The sequence below is a fragment of the Miniopterus schreibersii genome (genome assembly GCF_964146895.1).
Source record: "Miniopterus schreibersii genome assembly, chromosome: 8".
In the NCBI taxonomy this organism is placed as follows: Eukaryota; Metazoa; Chordata; class Mammalia; order Chiroptera; family Miniopteridae; genus Miniopterus; species Miniopterus schreibersii.
In genome coordinates, this window is record NC_138109.1 from 69264876 (window position 1) to 69282982 (window position 18107).

Here is an 18107-nt window from a genome sequence, read left to right on the forward strand (position 1 = left end):
GGACATTCACACCATGGAATACTACGCAGCGGTAAAGAAGAAGGATCTCTTACCCTGTGAGACAGCATGGAGGGACCTGGAGAGTATCATAATAAGCGAAATAAGCCAGGCAGAAAAAGACATGATCTCATTTATATGTGGAATCTAATGAACAAAATAAAATGGCGAACAAAATAGGATCAAAGACATGGAACAGACTGACAGATCTCAATGGAGACAGGCTGGGGGGCCTGAAAGAGATTAACCAAAGAATGTATGTGCATATATGCACAACCCATGGACACAGACAATAGTGTGGAGAAGGCCTGGGGTGGGGTGGGCGCTGGGTGGAGGGGAGCAAAGGTAGGGAAATGGGGGACATCTTGAATAGTGTCAACAATTTTTTTATAAAGACTTTTCTTCACAAAAGACAGGAACCTCAGAACTCTGGATAGAGTGGAGATAGGATGAAAATACATAAAAATAAATTTGTGAAATTAATTTTTAAAAAGATAATGTGCCTGATTAAACAAATATTAATTCCTTCTCCCCTAGCCAGTTCCTGGAGATTAAAATCTCCTAGGTATCCCTGACAGTCACCCCATTTCTGGTTTCATCCTGGATTTCCACTCGTGAAACACCCTTGCTTGCCCTGTGTTACTGACAAAGGCTTTCTCCGTCAGCAAGCTTTAGTCAGGCTCCTCTGAGCCCTCCACTCCACTAGGCCTCGACCTTGGCCTATAAGAACTGCAACTTCCAGCACAATGGGTTCCATCTACCTCCCTCGCAAAGAGACTTAAGCAAACACTAGATAGTTTCTATCAGCTCAAGGCCACATTCCTAGAAAGATGGCCCAGTTCCCTAAAATGCATGCCTGAGAAAGCTCAATGCTGGCAAAAGAATTTACTGTTTCTTTCAGCCAAACCCTGACTACAGGCCACTGGCCTTACTTTTTCTTAGAGAAAGCTTGCAATTATAAATCCTTTCTCTGCCCCTTTAAGATGTAACTCTTCTACAAACCAGAAATGTCTCCTCAAGGGCCTAGGAATTACCTCTTTGAAATGCAAATATACAGGGAGACAGCTCTCCCATCTCCCAGTTCACAGCGGAGGCTCAATGTTGCTAAAATGGTAATTCTTCCCAAACAGAACTATAGATTCAACACAATCACTATCAAAATCCCAGGAGGAGTTTTTTCATTTTGGTTTGGTTTGGTTTGGTTTGGTGGTATGTGTTTTTTGGCACAAATTGGCAAAATTATCTTAAAATTTATATGGGGATGTGTAGAATTTAGAATGACCAAAGCGATTTTGTAAAACAAAAGCAAAAATGGAAGATTTACACTATTTGATTTCAAGATTTAATGTAAGGCTGAAGCATGATATAAGGTAAGGATGAATGGATAGATGGATAGCTAGATGATATACAGATAGATGATGATAGATGATAGATAGATGATAGATAGATAGATAGATAGATAGATAGATAGATAGATAGATAGATAGATAGATAGATAGACAGATAGGTTGTAGGCAGTGGGAATGGCACTGGGTGTTAGTCTGGTGTGGTCAGGCTGGACCTGGGTTCAGCAACCCCAGTACTTGGGTTCTGACTAGGAAAGAATTCAGAGCCAGGACCCAAACTCTAAGGGAACATGTATTTATAAAATCACAGAGATGGAAGAAGCAATTCCTAGAGAAATGGGCTTGGGAAAGAAGTTATAGAGGCAAAGGAAGGGCCCTTGGAGCTTGGGAGTGAGGAAGCTAAGGGTAACGTTAACACTAACCAGCCTGGGGGTCAGGGGTGGAAGGGAAGGCTCGGGTGTGCTCCCAGGAGGGAGAACACTGGGTCCTCCATCCTAACAGTTTTAAGTGTGGAGATCTTAGGGGAGGCTTAGGGAAAGATCTCATTATAATATTCAGCAGCTTTCCAGGTGTGTCCTTTCAGGGTTGTGGTCTCCAGTGATGGATTGGTTGGCACAGGGGAAGGGGGGGAGGGGGAATCATTCAATGCAGCTGGTTCTAAGGTCAGCTGTGGCTGGTTTTATTGCTTTTCTGGGCCTGGAGTTGAAATACAACTGAGGCCTAGATGTTATCTCTAGGGAGGAAAGGTCAGGGGTGCAAACCACATGACCAGCTATATGCTAGGAGAGGAAAGGCCACCCTGTGGGTGAGGTTCCATCCTACAACTGTCCTTTGCTAGGCATCCAGGGCTTTCTATCCTGGTGACCTTCTATACCTGGCCACCGTTCTTGCTCTGCTCATGTCTGTCTAACTGCCTATCACAGACAGACAGACAGGAAGATCAAACAGATTTGAAAGTCCAGAAATAAAGCTTTACATTTATTGTCATTTGATTCTTGACATAGATGCTAATTCAGTGAGGATATCATAGTTTTTTCAGCAAATGGTGCTGGTAAGTGACTAGAAACCCATATGCAAATAAATAAACAGAAAGGTAAATAAACAAATAGACCTTTACATCAAACCATATGCAAAAATTAATTCAAAATTGATCACAGACCTAAATGTAATAGTGAAAAGTATAAGCCTTCTAGAAGAAAATCACTATTTTCATGAAAATATAAGAAACCTCAGATTAGACAAGTTCTTAGGAACAACAACAAAAGCATGCCATAGAAGACAATGTTAACAGGTTGGACTTCATCAAAATTAAAATCTTTCGTACTTCAAAAGAAGACACTATTAAAAAATGAAAACACTAGTCACAGATTTGGGGAAAATATTTGTATATCATACATCTGATAAGGAGTCTGTATCTAGAATATATAAAATACTCTTATAAATCAATAGGAAGACAACCCAATTTAAGAATGGGCAAGAGAACCAATCAGACATTTCACCAAGCAAAACATACAAGTGGCCAATAAGCATATTAAAAGGTGTTCAACTTTATTAAACATGAGGAAAATGCAAATTAATAACAAATTAACCTCTACACACCCACTAGAATGGCTGTAATCAGTAACTGTTGACTAAGGTACGAAGAAACTGAAACCTCCATAACATTGCTGTTGGGAATGTAAAATGTTACAGCCACTGTAGAAAGTAGTTTGGTAGTTTCTTAAAACATTAAACACACATCCACCACATGACCCAGAAGTTCTACACCACTTCTCCTACATAACAAAAATGAAAATGTATGTGTGCATTAAGACTTACAGGAACCGTCACGGCAGCATTATTCCTACTAGCCAATAACTGGAAACAACCCAATTTCCATTAACTGGTTAATAAACAGACTACACCAGATCCATATAACATAAAAGTTTCAGCAATAAAATCCTTTTGCACAAAATACCAATGCCTGCTACAATAGTGACAAGCCTTGTAAACTTCAAAAAACATTATGCTGGGCCTGGCTGGGTAGTTCAGTTGGTTGGAGCGTTGTCCCGATGCGCCAAGGGTGAGGGTCCAATCTCCAGGTGGGGCACATATAAGAAGCATAAATAAATGGAACAAGTCAATATTTCTTTCTCTCTCTCTCTAAAAAAGCAATTAATAAAAAATTTAAAAAAAATTTTTTAAACATTATGCTGGATGAAAGGAGCCAGATAATAAGACTATATGTTGTACAGTTCAATTTATATTAAATGAGTAAAAATGCAAATTTATGGAATCAGTGGTTGTCTGGGGTTAGGGATGGGGGCAGAGATTCCAAATAGGTTCAAGAGAATTTTGGGGGTGGATAAATGTTCTAAAACTGGACTGTAGTAATGGTTACGGAACTCTATAAATTTAACTAACATCATTGAATTGTATACTTACTATGGGTGAGTCTTATGTCAGTTGTACCTCAATGAAGCTGTAACAAAATAAAAACTCAATAGGTGCTTTTAAAAGCAGATTAAACACTAAGAAGAGAGTATTAGGCACCGAAGAATGATCATTAAAAAATTCCCAAACTAAAGCAAAAAAGAAAAATACAATGGACAGCGCAGTTTACAATAGCCAAGATCTGGAAACAGCTCAAGTGCCCATCAGTAGGTGAGTGCATAAAAAAGCTGTGGGACATTTATACCATGGAATACTATGCAGCTATAAAAAAAAAAAGAAGGATCTCTTACCCTTTGGGACAGCATGGAGGGACCTGGAGAAAATTATGCTAAGCGAAATAAGCCAGGCAGAGAACAACAAGTATCACATGATCTTACTCATATGTGGTATCTAATAAACAAAATAAACTGATGAATAAAACAGATCCAGAGACACAGAAGCATGGAACAGACTGAGGAATCTTAGAGGGAAGGGGGGTGCAGGAAGAAATTAACCAAAGAACTTATATGCTTACATGCATAACCCAAGGACACACACAATAATGTGGTGAAGGCCTGGGGCTGGGGGTGGGAGTGGAGTGAAGGGGGTCAATGGTGGGGTGGGGAAGGGGACATGTGTAATACTTTCAACAATAAAGATAATTTTTTTTTAAAAAGACAATGGAAAATATAGAAAATAGTCAAATAGGACATAGTGAAAAAGTCTAACAAACATATAAAATTGTACTTTCAGGAGAAGAGACTAAACCAGAAGTAAAATCTGAAGCAATAATTGCCAAGAATATTTTAAAACTGATTCAAGAATCTCTATGATCCTCAAGCAGGATAAGTTGTAAGAAAAATATACCTAGGCACATAATAACAGAACTCCTCAATATCAAAGAAAAAGAAAAAAATGCTAAAGCAGAGAAAAACAGCACATCATCTTCAAAGGACCAACAATGAGAATAACAGCTATTTTTTAAATAAAAATAAATTACACAGAGGATGATGAAATTACATCTTTAAAGGACTGAAAGACACTGACAACTTAGAATTCTACAAAATACACTTCAAGAATTAAGGAAAAAAAACAGCCCTGGCCAGTATGGCTCAGTGGTTAGAGTGTCGGCCTATGCACCAAAGGGTCTCGGGTTCGATCCCTAGCCAAGGGCACATGCCTGGGTTGCAGGTCTGATCCCCAGCCCCAGTTGGGGTGTGTGCAGGAGGCAACCAATTGATGTGTCTCTCTCTCACATCAATGTTTCTCTCTCACTCCCCCTCCCTCACTCCCACTCTATCTAAAAGAAATGGAAAAATATCTTCGGGTGAGGGTTAACAAAAACAAAAACAAACCAAAAAAGCAATTAAAGAAAAATAAAGAAAATTTCAAACAAATAAAAATACAGCCCAGCCAGTGTGGCTAAGTGGTTGAATATCAACCTATAATCCAGGAGATCATGGTTCAATTCCCGGTCAGGGCACATGCCCGGGTTTCCAGCTCAGTCCCCAATGGGGGGCGTGCAGAAGGCAGCCGATCAATGATCAATGACTCTCTCTCATCACTGATGTTTCTACCTCTCTCTCCCTCTCCCTTCCTCTCTCTGAAAGCAATTTTTTTAAAAAACACATATTTTTAAAAAATACAAAGAAATACTAAAGGGAGTTCTTCTAGCACAAGAAAAATAACCCCAGAAGCAAATACAGACTTACATGAAGGAATGAAGAGAAATGGTAAATACAGATAAATACTAACTGCATAAAATAGCAATAATAATATATCATGTGGTCTATTTATATGTGAAATTAAAATAAATGACAGCAACAGTACAAAAGGAAGCCAGGGCTTTTACAGAGTTAAAGTATTCTCAGAATCATGCAGTGAGGGAAGTGGCTGAAGTACTCATTTAGAGTAAATTCATAAGTGAAGGATGGATGTTGTAGGAAAATGGTTAAAAGAATAGCAGGAGATATAATTAACAAGCCAACAGGCAAGAAAATTGAGTGTTAAGTACTTTATTCATCAAAAAGAAAAAGGCAAGAAAAGGAGAAGTTGGAACAAAAAACAGATGGGCTAATTAGAAATAAATAGTAAACTGATAAACTTATACCCAAGTATGTTGTCAATTACTTTAACTGTATATGGACTATGAGATGCTCCAAAGATTGTCAGGTGATATAAAGAAGCAAAACTCAACTATATGCTGCTAATAAAAGAACTCAAAAATAAAAGTCCTAAACATTAAAGTACAGAAAAAGATACACCATGCAAACACAAACTAAAAGAAAGCTGGTATTACTAATATCAGCTGATATTAGTATTGGTAATACCAATATCAAGTCAAGAACCACTACTAGATTTGAAGAGAGGCATTTAATTATAACAAAAAGGAATGATACAAGAAGATACAATTATAAATTTGTATATATCTAATAACATTTCCTCAAAGCATATTTGAAAGAAACTGATAGAATTAAAAAGAGATATAAAAATTTGTTATCACAGTGAGAGATTGAGTTTACCTTTCTCAGTAACTGACAAAGTAAGTAGACAAAAATAATCGATAGATAGGAAATCTGATTGATACAACCAATAAATTTTATCCAATCTATATGTATGGAACACTGCACCAATAACTACAGAATATACTGTAGACTCTTATCAAGTGTACATGTATCATTTACCCAAAGTGACCATAGTCAGGCCATAAAACAAGTCTCAAAAATATCAAAAGACTAAAATCTTAACATGTTATTTGATAATAATAGGATTAAGCTAGAGATCAATTTTAAAAATCATTAGAATATCCCAAATAATTGGAAATTAAGCATTATGTGTTTATATAACCTAATAGGTCAATGAAAAAAGTACAAGGGCCATTTTAAAATACTTTGAGCAGAAAAATTAAGCTATGACACCAAAACTTGTAGGATGCTATTAAAACCATGGCTTAATAGGAAATGCAAAACTTTGTTTGTATATATTAGAAAAACAGAATGAAAATCAATAATGTAAGTAACGTTCTCGCAAAGTTAGAAAAAGAACAGCTAATTGAAGCCAAAAATATTAGGAAAGGGGAAAAAACAAGAACAGAAATTAATGAATTAGAAAATACGCATACAATAGCAAAAAACCCCAACAAAGTCAAAATAGTCTCACTGAAAGAACAAACTTAATAAACGATACACAAGACCAATAAAAATAAAAATAAAAAAACACAAATTGTCAACATCAGGAATGAAAAAGGGGACACTATTCAGATCCCACAGACTTTAAAAAGGAGAGGACTGTATTATCAACTTTCGCTTGTAAATTTGAAAATTTATATTAAGTAGCCAAATTCCTTGAAAAACACAATCTAATAAAACTGACACAAGAAGAAATGAAAAATCTGGGTAGGTCTATACTTAATATAATTGTATTCATAACTAAAAACTTTCCTACAAAGAAAATCCAGCATCAGGTGGCTTCACTGATCGCTTCTCGGCCTTTTGGCTAAGATCAGGCGTGGTTACCAGATGGCTTCAATAATAAATTTTTTATCAAACATTTAAGAAAGAACTAATACCAATCTCTTCCAGAGAGTTGGACCAAAAGGGAACACTTCTCAAGTGATTTTATACAGCCTGCATATCCTTGATACCTAAACAAGACAAGTTCATTACACCCACATGCACAAAAGAAAATTATAAGCTACTCTCTTCTCCCTTAAACATAGACACAAAATTCTTAAACAAAATATTAGCAAACTGAACCCAACAAAACACAAAAATCACAGCACATCTCTTGCGTTTACGATAGGGATATAAAATTGTTTTAACATTTTTGAAAATGTGTTTACCACATTGATAAAATAAAGGAGAAACAAATCATATGATAATTCCAATTGATGCAGAAAAGCATTTGCTAAAACTTGATGCATGGTCATGATTTAAATGACTATCAAATTATAAATAAGAGAATTTTCTTAATCTGAAAAAAAGCTTCAACTACACTCCTAAGTAAATGCCATACTTTAAAAATTGAACGCTTTCTCCCTGAAATTGGGAATGAGACAAACACATTATCATCACTAGTATTCAAGATTATAACCGAGGTCCTAGCTAGTGCAATAAGGCAGTAAAAAAAAAAAAAAAAGTATAAGAACTGGACAAGAAAATATTAAACTATTTATCATAGAAAATGATTATGAACATAGAAGATCCAAATGATTCTACAGGTAAGCTATTAAGACTAAGAAGTAAATGTACCAAAACCCTTGCAAACAAGGTCAATATACCAAAATTCATTGCATTTATACATATAAAGCAGCAAAACTTTAGAAGGTGAAACTTTAAAAGATGTAATCTGCAGTAACAACAAAAAGAATCAACCTAATAAGAGATGTGCAAGGAGGATACAGAGAGAACTTGAAAACATTACTTAGAGAAATTAAAGAGAGCCTAATAAGAGAGCTATACTGTGTTCATTGATTAGAAGACCCAATATTATAAAACAGTCAACTCTCTCAAATTGATCTATAGATTCAACTCAGTTCCAACCAAAATCTCAGCCAGTCTTTTTGTGTGTGTTTGGAAATCAATAGAGTGATTCTAGAATTTATAAGTAAATGCTAAACACCTAGAAAAGGCAAGAAAAAAAAAAAATCAAGAAGAAAAACAAAATCGAAAGGCTTATAGTATACCTCATGTCAGTACAAAATAATTTAAGGCATTTTATTAGACAAACAACCCAATAGGAAAAGAATATACAGTCCAGGAATAGACTTGATTACTTGAATAATGAAGAAGGTGCCATTTCAACCAGAGGAGAAAAGATCATCTTTACAATAAATAATGCTGGGTGAACAGGATATTTACATAGATAAAAATCACCTTCACCCCCTACCTCACACCATACACAAAAGGGTTATAGATCTAAATGTAAAGCTAAAATATTAAGACTTCTTGTTAGCACAGGAGAATACCTTCATGACACTGAGGCAAGCAAAAATTTCTTAAACAAGACAAAAAGCACTAACCTACAGGAGAGATTTATAAATTGAAATTCATTCAAATTAAAATGTTCTGTTCATCGAAGAAACATTACAAGATTAAAAAGCCGGCCACAGCGCAAGAGGAGACGTTTGCAATACATTTATCTAACAAAGGACACGTATCTGGAAAATAGAAAGAACTCCATAAAAATCAACAAGAAAAAAAGGCAATCCTTTTTGTAATGGGCAAAAAACTTGAACCAGCATCTCACAGAAGCAGCTATTCAAGTGGCCAATAAAACATATAAAAAGTGCTCAACAGCACTTATTAGGAAAATATAAATAAGAACCACAATAAGATATCACTTTTCATCCACCACAACTGCCATCCCAAGTGTGAACAAGAATGGGAAGCAGCCAGGGCTTTCACACGCTGACGCTGGGAATGTAAACTGCGCAGCCACTTTGGGCAACTAGGTGGCTGTATCAAAGGTAAATCAGAGCCCTAGCAGCGCAGCTCAGTTGGTTAGGACGTCATCCAGATACGCCAAGGTTTCAGGTTCAATCTCCAGCCGGGGCGCATACAAGAATCAACCAATGAACGCATAAATGAGTGGAACAACAAATCAATGCGCCCGCCCCTAGTAAATAATAAAGGAAAATCATACACGTAACCTACAACCCATTCCATTCCGAGGTATACTCTCAACAGAAATGCCCACATACACATGTATAAGAATGTTCTTGGCAGCACTGTTTGTAACAGAGGAAAACTGGAAATGACTCAAATGTCTATGAACTATAAGTGAATAAAAAAATGTAGTATATACAACAATGAAATATCAAAATGTGGAAGGGAGAAAAAGCAGACTACTATTACATCCAGCAGCCTGGATAAATATCACAAAGGAATAATTAGTGACCCAAACAAGTACATGATTATATGATTTCACTTGTTTAAAGTTTTAAAATGGGCAAAACTAATCAATCATGATATATTCAGACTAGTGGTCACTCTTTGAGCACAGGTTTTGACTGAAAGAAAGCAACCGAAGAATTCTAGGGTGATAACAATATTTTATTTTTGATGTAGGTAGTAGTTACACAGGTGGCTTACTTTGTGGAAATGCATAGAGCTATAACCTTATGACTTTTCTGTATGTGTGTTAACCTTCAATAACAAAGTTTACTTTAAAAAAATAATGCTTCTTTATGTCTATACATGACACATACAACACAAAGCAGGTAAAAGAATGTTGTGTGTTTTTAAGTCTACACAAAGCACCCAGAGAGATGTTCTAGAACTCAAATCTGATCATTTACTCCTCTGCTGAAAATATTTTAATATCTTCCTCATCTGGCCTCTGCCTTCCTCACCAGCCACATCTCTTGGCACTCCCTCTTGCTCCCCCACCTCACTCCATCCCCTCCCCAAGTCTACCTATTCTCCAAAAGAAGCCACTGTTACCTCTAGAATAGATTCTAGGCTTTTACTACGCAAAGTTCCCTCTTCCTAGATCTTTTACTTACTCTCAACACTCTAACCTAACCCACACTTGTCCCCTTGCCTGTGACATCCCTCATTCAGTTAAGATATTAATTACTCCCAAATCTGGTCTGGACGCCTCTCCTATGTCCTCCACAGGCATCATCATATGGCCTCATGTCACACTCTAGTGATATGACCAATCACTATACGGTTGCACACAGTGGGTATTCAATAAATACTTACTGAATAAATAAGTAATAAAGAAAGCAAAATCCTTAAATGCATTTAACTCAAAAAAAAAATGTCCACCCTGGCCAGTGTGGCTCAGTTGTCCCATGCACCAAAAGGTTGCTAGTTCGATTCATGGTCAGGGCACATGCCTGGGTTGCAGGCTGATCCCTGGTTAAGGTCCTGCAGAAGGCTGCCCGATTGATATTTATTGCTCTCACATCAACATTGCGCATGCTCTCTCTCTCCCTCTCCTCTCCCCTCTCTCTCTAAAAATCAACAGAAATATATTTTTTAATATCCTCCTTTCTACAATGCAAGATTTTTACATGGGCTAAATTTTTTTTTTTTAAGCTTTCTCTGGCAGAAAAATCTATCATTTAGAGACCAATCAACCAGGACCTAGAGCTTAATAATCAAGCCATTTAAATTTATTGTGGACCAAAGAATAATTGAATCTCAATCTAGATATAATTTTGAGTTCTAAAATGCTTTAAGCTCCTCCTAATTATGTGTCCCAGTTTTGGAGTAAAACTGTTTAAAGGTTTCAAACTCTTCCATCACTGTCTATAAAGACAGGGAATGGGAAAACATTAACTTTGTTATGTGGCTAGTTCCATACCAAAACTGTACAAATCAGTATCATGGTCCATTTCAAATACCCCATTATAGTAAGTGAGGTCTATCTTAAAAGAATCACAGATGTCTTATTTTTAAAAATTAAATGTTTAGCCAGGCTGGGTGTGGCTCGGCTGTTGAGCATCCACTTAGGATCCAGATTGCGGTTCGGTCCCCGGTCAGGGTACATGCCCGGGTTGCGGGCTCGATCCCCAGTCGGGGGCATGCAGGAGGCAGCCAATCAATGACTCTCTCATCATTGATGTTTCTATCTCTCTCCCTCTCCCTTCCTCTCTCTGAAATCAATGTTTTAAAACATCTTTTATATATATATTCAGTGTGAGATACACGAGTAACTTTTCTACTCATACATTACCGTGATTAAAAGACCATAACAAACCTCAACAGTTTCAGTGACATCATATGGTTATAACTAACATGCTATCCTTTTTTGACTACCAAATGTTCTCACAGATTTCTCTGTGAAAAATGCCTTCCACTTATTAATATGTGGCTTGTAGCAGTTCCACTGTCAGAATAACCATTAAGAACTTGAAAATCTAATCTGAATAAGTGAGTGAGGACCTTGATACTATGACTTTATAATGTATTCCTGCTAGCTATAATAATTTCTTTGGCCATGATACATACATCTATCTTTTACATGTGATAAAAGGAAACACTGAATTGATAGTTATATCAACATAAAGGGACTACATTTTATTGTTTTTCAAAATCCTACCTGGTCACTCAAGTAGCAGGTAACTGAGTGTCCATATGGTGCCAGGCTCTGGACTAAGCACTGGAAATACAACTTTAAGCAAAAAAGACATTGTCTCTACCCTCAGGGAGCTTATACTCCAGTGAGCACAGTATCAATCAAATAATCCCATAAGTAAAGGCAAAATTACAATTGTAGTAAGAACGCTGTCTCTTACCTGGACTACTGCAATAGGCTCCTAACAGTTCTCCTTGCTACCACTCTTGCTCCCTCACGATCCAATCTCTACATGGAAGAATATTTCTAAAATGTAAACCAAATTATCCCCATTTCCCCCAACCCCCACCTCTGCAAAAGCCCTCCAATGGTTTCCCATTGTACACAGAATAAAATCCAAGCCCTTACCCTGAATTGCAAAGCCTTGAGCAATCTGGCCATTTCTTCCCTCTCTAACCTCGTCTCTTATCACTCTCCTGCCTTTTCTCTGTCTCAGGGCCTTTGCACTTATTCCTTCTGTCTGAAATGCTCTGCTCCTGATCAAGGGCTCCCCTTGTCACTCAGATATCAGCTTAAATGTTCCCTTCCTTCCTAGTCTAGGGAAGCATCCAGAATTTGCCACAGTTTAATTATTCGCATGTTATTTGTCTCTGCTAGTTTTCTCATTTACTTGGATTTTGTGTGTGCGTGTGTGCATGTGTGTGTGCATGAGCACAAGTATCTCCTCACTAGAATGCAAGCACCACAGAACTCTGCCTGGCCTAGTGTAGCCACTCAATATTTGTTGAATGAATAGTGGTATTTGGCCTGGTTAGGAGTGTAAGGGAAGATTTCCCTAAGGAAGTTAACAACTAAGCTGAAATCTGAAAAGCAAGCATGAGTTACTGAGCGAGGAGAGAAGGGAAGAACATCTCCCCACACAGAAGGAACTGCCAGTTCAAAGGCCCAGGGGAAGGAGGAAGCCCTGCAGAAATGAGGGATGAAAAGAAGACCCATGAGATGAGTTCCGAATACAAAAAAAAGTGTAGCCCAGAAAGATGTTAGGAGGGATCTGCTAGCTCTCTGAAGGATACAAAGGCAAGTATTATTCAACGCAATTAATACACTTGCCACGTTTGAGCAAAACAAGAGGTGTACGCTTTAAAAATCACTACAGAACTATTTCATAATAAAACCGAAGCAGGCATAAATAACACAATAAAATGCATTTAATTAGTAATACTTTTAGAAAAGGATCTACTACAACATATTTAACCTAAACCCCACAATTTAATCATGTCTATTCTTATTTTTATGGCCTGATTTCAACAGATTATTCCATCTTTTAAAAAAAGCACCTGCTACATGGAAAATGTTTTCTAAAACATATCAATTAATGAAAATTTATTTGTAGATTTGGTCTAATAACAAACCCTGATTCTACTCATTGAGATACTGTTGATGCTATACTAAGTATGTCTGACATTTTAATGCATCATACTTAATTTTCTTTAAAATAGACTCACAATGCAGTTTTTAAGTTATATAGGATTCTGCATTTGAAGAGAGGTGTAAAGAACTCTGACTAAAAAATAAACAAAGACCTTGAAAAAAAGAAGGTAAAAGGCCAGAATTGTTTTTTTTCAAGTAATGATTAAAAATGATCTTTCACTATGCCTTCATCTCCTAGGGGGAAAAGCAGCAGTGAGAGGTTATGTGACGGAGGAAAAAGACACCAAACAGCAGAGAGCTGCCATTTATTAAGTGCACTTTATCCATCACATGAGTTGTACACGTTACATCCATCCATCCATCACTTTACTCACAACAACCCTACCAGGCGATGGCATTATTACAGTCCAGTGTCCATCAGCTCCTGGTCTCTATCTTGTACTCTGCAAATGAATATATTCTCTTATAAAACCAGAACTTGATGGGCTAAGCACAGGATAGACACCTTCAGAACTATACCTATGAGAGTTTTAACAGAAAGAGTTGTTTACCCTGCTCTTTAAAACTTCATGCCATCATTTGTGAGTAAAAAGAACTTCCTACTTTATCCTATTTGTTCCCAACATTCTCCAAATTATTCAATCTCAGCCCTCTGCTCAGAGGTTGAGCTAAATCTAATTACTTCCCACCTACAGACTGATTATCAGTTGCAAGAGCACACACACTAATTCAGGTGCATCTTAACTCCAATGAAACCGCCGTCACTTACAAGGGGACTAAATGAAAATACACCTTTACATCAACACAAATCCATTGCCAATACTAGAGAAGTTTATGTCCAAGGTGGTTATACCATCTTTCCATAAAAAAATGTAATACTATTATCTACTTCTATTATAATCTCCCCAAGTTAATAATGTTATATACCTAATAGGAAACAATAAATAAGCTAATAATAAATAATAATGAATACATATATTACCTAATTTAATCCTTTAACCCTCTAGACATTTCACCATAATAGGCGCCAGTTCATAACGAGGTAAGTGAAACTTGTAAGGGAAGTCAGGGAACATGTTCTAGGTCACGTGGTTGACTAAATGGCAAAGCCAGGATTCCGACCCAGATCTGACCACTAGGAAGCCCACGCTCCTCCCATCCGTGCAATGTGGGCGGAGTGAACCAGCAAGGCAGACCATGCACCACTGAATAACTCTTTATTAATTCCCATCCTTTAGTACCTAACAGCTGATTTAATAATCTTCCATAGTCTGTTCACGTCTCAGGAAACATGGGCATAAGCTCAAAAAGAAAAGTTCATAAATGACACATACACAACAGATACAACAAACAGCAGAATTTTTTAACCTCACAGGCTGGGAGTGGGGATGTATTTTGTATTTTGTATAGTCTGTTCATATTTCAATGACTAAGAGCTCATTTAAAGCTTTGCTAAAGCATAACTTTCCAACCCTTCCTCCCAGAATATACATTTATTTCAACCAAAAAAAATCAGATAAATCAAAGCACTATGAGACTTACTTAGTTCTGCAGCCTCTAGCTCTTGAGACACTTTGTTTTTTTATTTATTGAATTTACTGAATTGACATTGGTTAATAAAATTGTATCGGTTTCAGGCATACAATTTTATAAGACATCATCTGTATATTGTGTTGTGTGTTCACCACCCAGGTCAAGTCTCCTTCCATCACCATTCATCCCCCCTTACTCTCTTCTACCTCCCCAACCCCCTGAGACATCATGTTTTTTTAAAGTACTTGTTATTATCATTAGTACTTGAATCTGCAAGCAAACTGCTAATTCAAGCTTATAGAGAACTGAATTTTAGGTGTTTTCCTTTTATTTCTTAGCCCTAAGATTGCACATAAGAAATTCTAACTCATATTAACATTAGCAAGGGTCCAAAAGTTATCTTCAAATTGTTTATATCCATTTTCCAAACCCTTGAGAAGGGAATTATACAATACCTTTGTTTAAGACTTCAAGAAAACAGTTAAGCCCAGCCAGATGTAGCTCAGCATTGAGCGTCGACCTAGGATCCACAAGATCGTGGTTCGATTCCCGGTCAGGGCACATGCCCGGGTTGCAGGCTCGATCCCCAGTCGGGGGCGTGCAGGAGGCAGCTGATCAATGACTCTCTCATCATTGATGTTTCTGTCTCTCTCTCCCTCTCCCTTCCTCTCTCTGAAATCAATAAAGATATATTTTTTTAAAAAGGGAGGGAGGGAGGGAGGGAGGGAGGGAGGGAGGGAGGGAGGGAGGGAGGGAGGGAGGGAGGGAGGGAGGGAGGGAGGGAAATCTCTGCCGTGGAAAATGTTTGGGTCTCAGTGATTACAGATGTCTCAAGCTTTACCAAATAAATAATTTTGATCTGTTTACCAGAATAGAGGGTGGCATTTTCTGTGCTATTCTCTGGGGCCATTTAACAAGTTATGGAAACAACCCCTCGACACCACCAAGCGCAGAGCCTTGACTATAGAAATCTGAAGTTCTTCTATAATATTCTGGACTTTTCTTAAGACTGATCACCCTGTGCTGGAAACAGGCATCATCTCAAATTCTTCTATTCATTCAGTAAATATTTCCTGAGCACTTACTATATTCCTGGCCTGGTAGTAGAAGCTGACACCACAGTAGCAAAACAAAAAATAGAGCCAGTGTCTTTATGGATTTTACAGAGCAGAAGAGGAAGGCAGATGTATACTTCCTGTCTGTTTACATGTTGTGCCAGGTGGTAATAATGCTGCGAGAAAGAACAGTAAGGGGAAGAGAGAGTACAGGGGACAGAAAGATCACAATTTTTTATGCAGTGGTTTTTTCTAGAAGGCCACCCTGGTAACATTCGAGTGCAAACCTAAAAGAAACGAGGAAGTGAGCTTACAAATACGGGCCGCAGCAGGCCTGCTGTGCTCAGGGAGCAAGGGGAGGGCGCGCGACGGGCACGGGCCGGGCGGCCCCTGAACTGACGCCGCCGCTTATTCTGAGTGAGAAGGGAACCAGGGCAGGGAGGTTATTCTGTTTTCTTTTGGCACCAGAGTCTTTTGAGCAGGGAAGTGATGGGATCTGATTTCAAGTTCAAAGAACTGTTCTCGCCGCTACCTAGGAAATAGACTGTCTTCTGCCTTCTAAAGGGAGAGGCTGAGAGACCAGTTGGAAGGCACCTGCAATGAAACAAAAGGGAAATGGTAGCAGATTGTACTTCAGTGGGAGAGAAGGTCAAATTTGAAGGCAGAGTCGACAAATCAGCTAATGTGCTATCAAGCTAGAAAGAAGTCAAGTCCAAAGTTACGGCCAAGGCACCCGAAGAATGGCAATGCCATTTACTATATTGGGAAAAGCTGTGGGAGCAGCAGGTCGGGAAGGTTTTGGTACAGGGAATCCAGAGTTCATCTGGGGTATGTTGAGTTTGAGGTACCTATTTAGACATCCAAGTGGAAATGTCAAGTGGATATATGGGTGGGGAATTAAGGGGAAGTTTTTCTATTGAAGATATGAATTTGAGACTCATCAGCAGGTAAATGATATTAAAGCCATGAGACAAGATGAACTACCTAGGAAATAGGGGTAGACAAAAAAAGGAAAGAATCCAAAGTCTGGACTTGCAGGCACGGCAATGTTTGGAGAGATCTGCAGAGGACACTGAGCAGGAAAGCCAGTGAGATGGGCAGAGAATCAACAAAGAAAGGTGTCCTGGATTGTTGGATATGTGGATTATTGTTCAGCAAATATTCACTCATTCATTTCCCAGTTGTGGATGGAATATGCTTCCCTGTCCATTGATGCCTGGCTATGTGAATTTTTTTGGCCAATGGGAATGTAAATGGGAAAGATGGAAAAAAAGGCCTTCAGTGTGCCTATGTGGCTTGACTTTATTCTTGGACCCCAATAATCTGCAACAACAAGGGCAAACCCTCGGCAGTCCCTTCAGTGTAAGTCCCAAAACAAATATACGTGAGGAGCAGATCTAAACCCAATCCACAGCCTACAGCAGGGCCACCCAACTCAGCCCATGCTAGATTAGCTAAAATGCAGTCAACCTAAGAGACCCATGAGCAAAAGATGAAATGTGAGCTACTGAATTTGAGGGCGGTTTGAAATGCAGTATTACTAAAGCAACCGTTAATGTATACGAGCAAGTGAGCAAAATGTATACACAAAGTCTTTCAGGAAGAAGGGACTGGTCAGCTGTCAAATGTTACTGATAGCTTGGGTAAGAGGAAGATTGGGAACTGATTCTGGATTTGGCAAGGTCATTCTGACGCACTTTCAGCAGTGTGATGGATGTGAACCCCTAACTAGGATACGTTCAAGAATAAGAGAACGGAAATAGGAAAGAGCAGTGTAGACAACTCTTTCGGGAAGTTTTGCTATAAAGGAGAGAAGAGAAATAGTGTGGAAGCTAAAGGAACATGTAGGTGTTAAGGAAGCATTGTGCTGTGTTTGTTTTTAAGATGAGCTTAAATTAATTCAGTTTGTAATACTACTGTCTATAAACTGATGGAAACGACCCAATCGTGAGGAAAGTGATGACAGAGGAACCATTATCCACGAGTGGCCAGGAGGGGAAGGGCACGATGCACAAGGGGAGGAGGTGCTGCAGAGGGGAGCCCGTCATCAGGAGCCACGGGAGATGGTAGTGAGTTTGGGCTGAGGCGCAGGTGAGGCCGAAGACCCAGTGGTGGAAGTTCCCTAGAAGCAAGGTCATCTCAGAGGCTAAGGAAGGAGGAGAGGACATAGGTTTGTGGGGAGGAGAGAAGGGGCGGATGGCTGTCTAGGACAGCAGGGCAATGAGCAGGGAAAAGGAGGGTTGCCAGTCCCACACGGATTACACTTAAGTCTTAGCATTGCCGTGGAAGGGGGGAACTACTTACA

At 38.4% G+C, this 18107-nt stretch overlaps 1 protein-coding gene across 4 annotated transcripts in view; it reads right to left on the reverse strand.

Annotated features, from left to right (window-relative positions):
* The window catches only part of RNF182 (ring finger protein 182), a 54608-nt gene that overhangs the window by 24217 nt on the left and 12284 nt on the right, over nucleotides 1-18107 (reverse strand). Inside the window, exon 3 of one of the 4 annotated variants that reach the window (XM_081145533.1) lies at nucleotides 12004-12071. The exons of the other annotated variants lie outside the window; for them this stretch is intronic. The gene's annotated coding sequence lies outside the window, so the exon portion shown is untranslated. The remainder of the gene's footprint in view (nucleotides 1-12003; nucleotides 12072-18107) is intronic. 4 annotated transcript variants of the gene reach the window in all.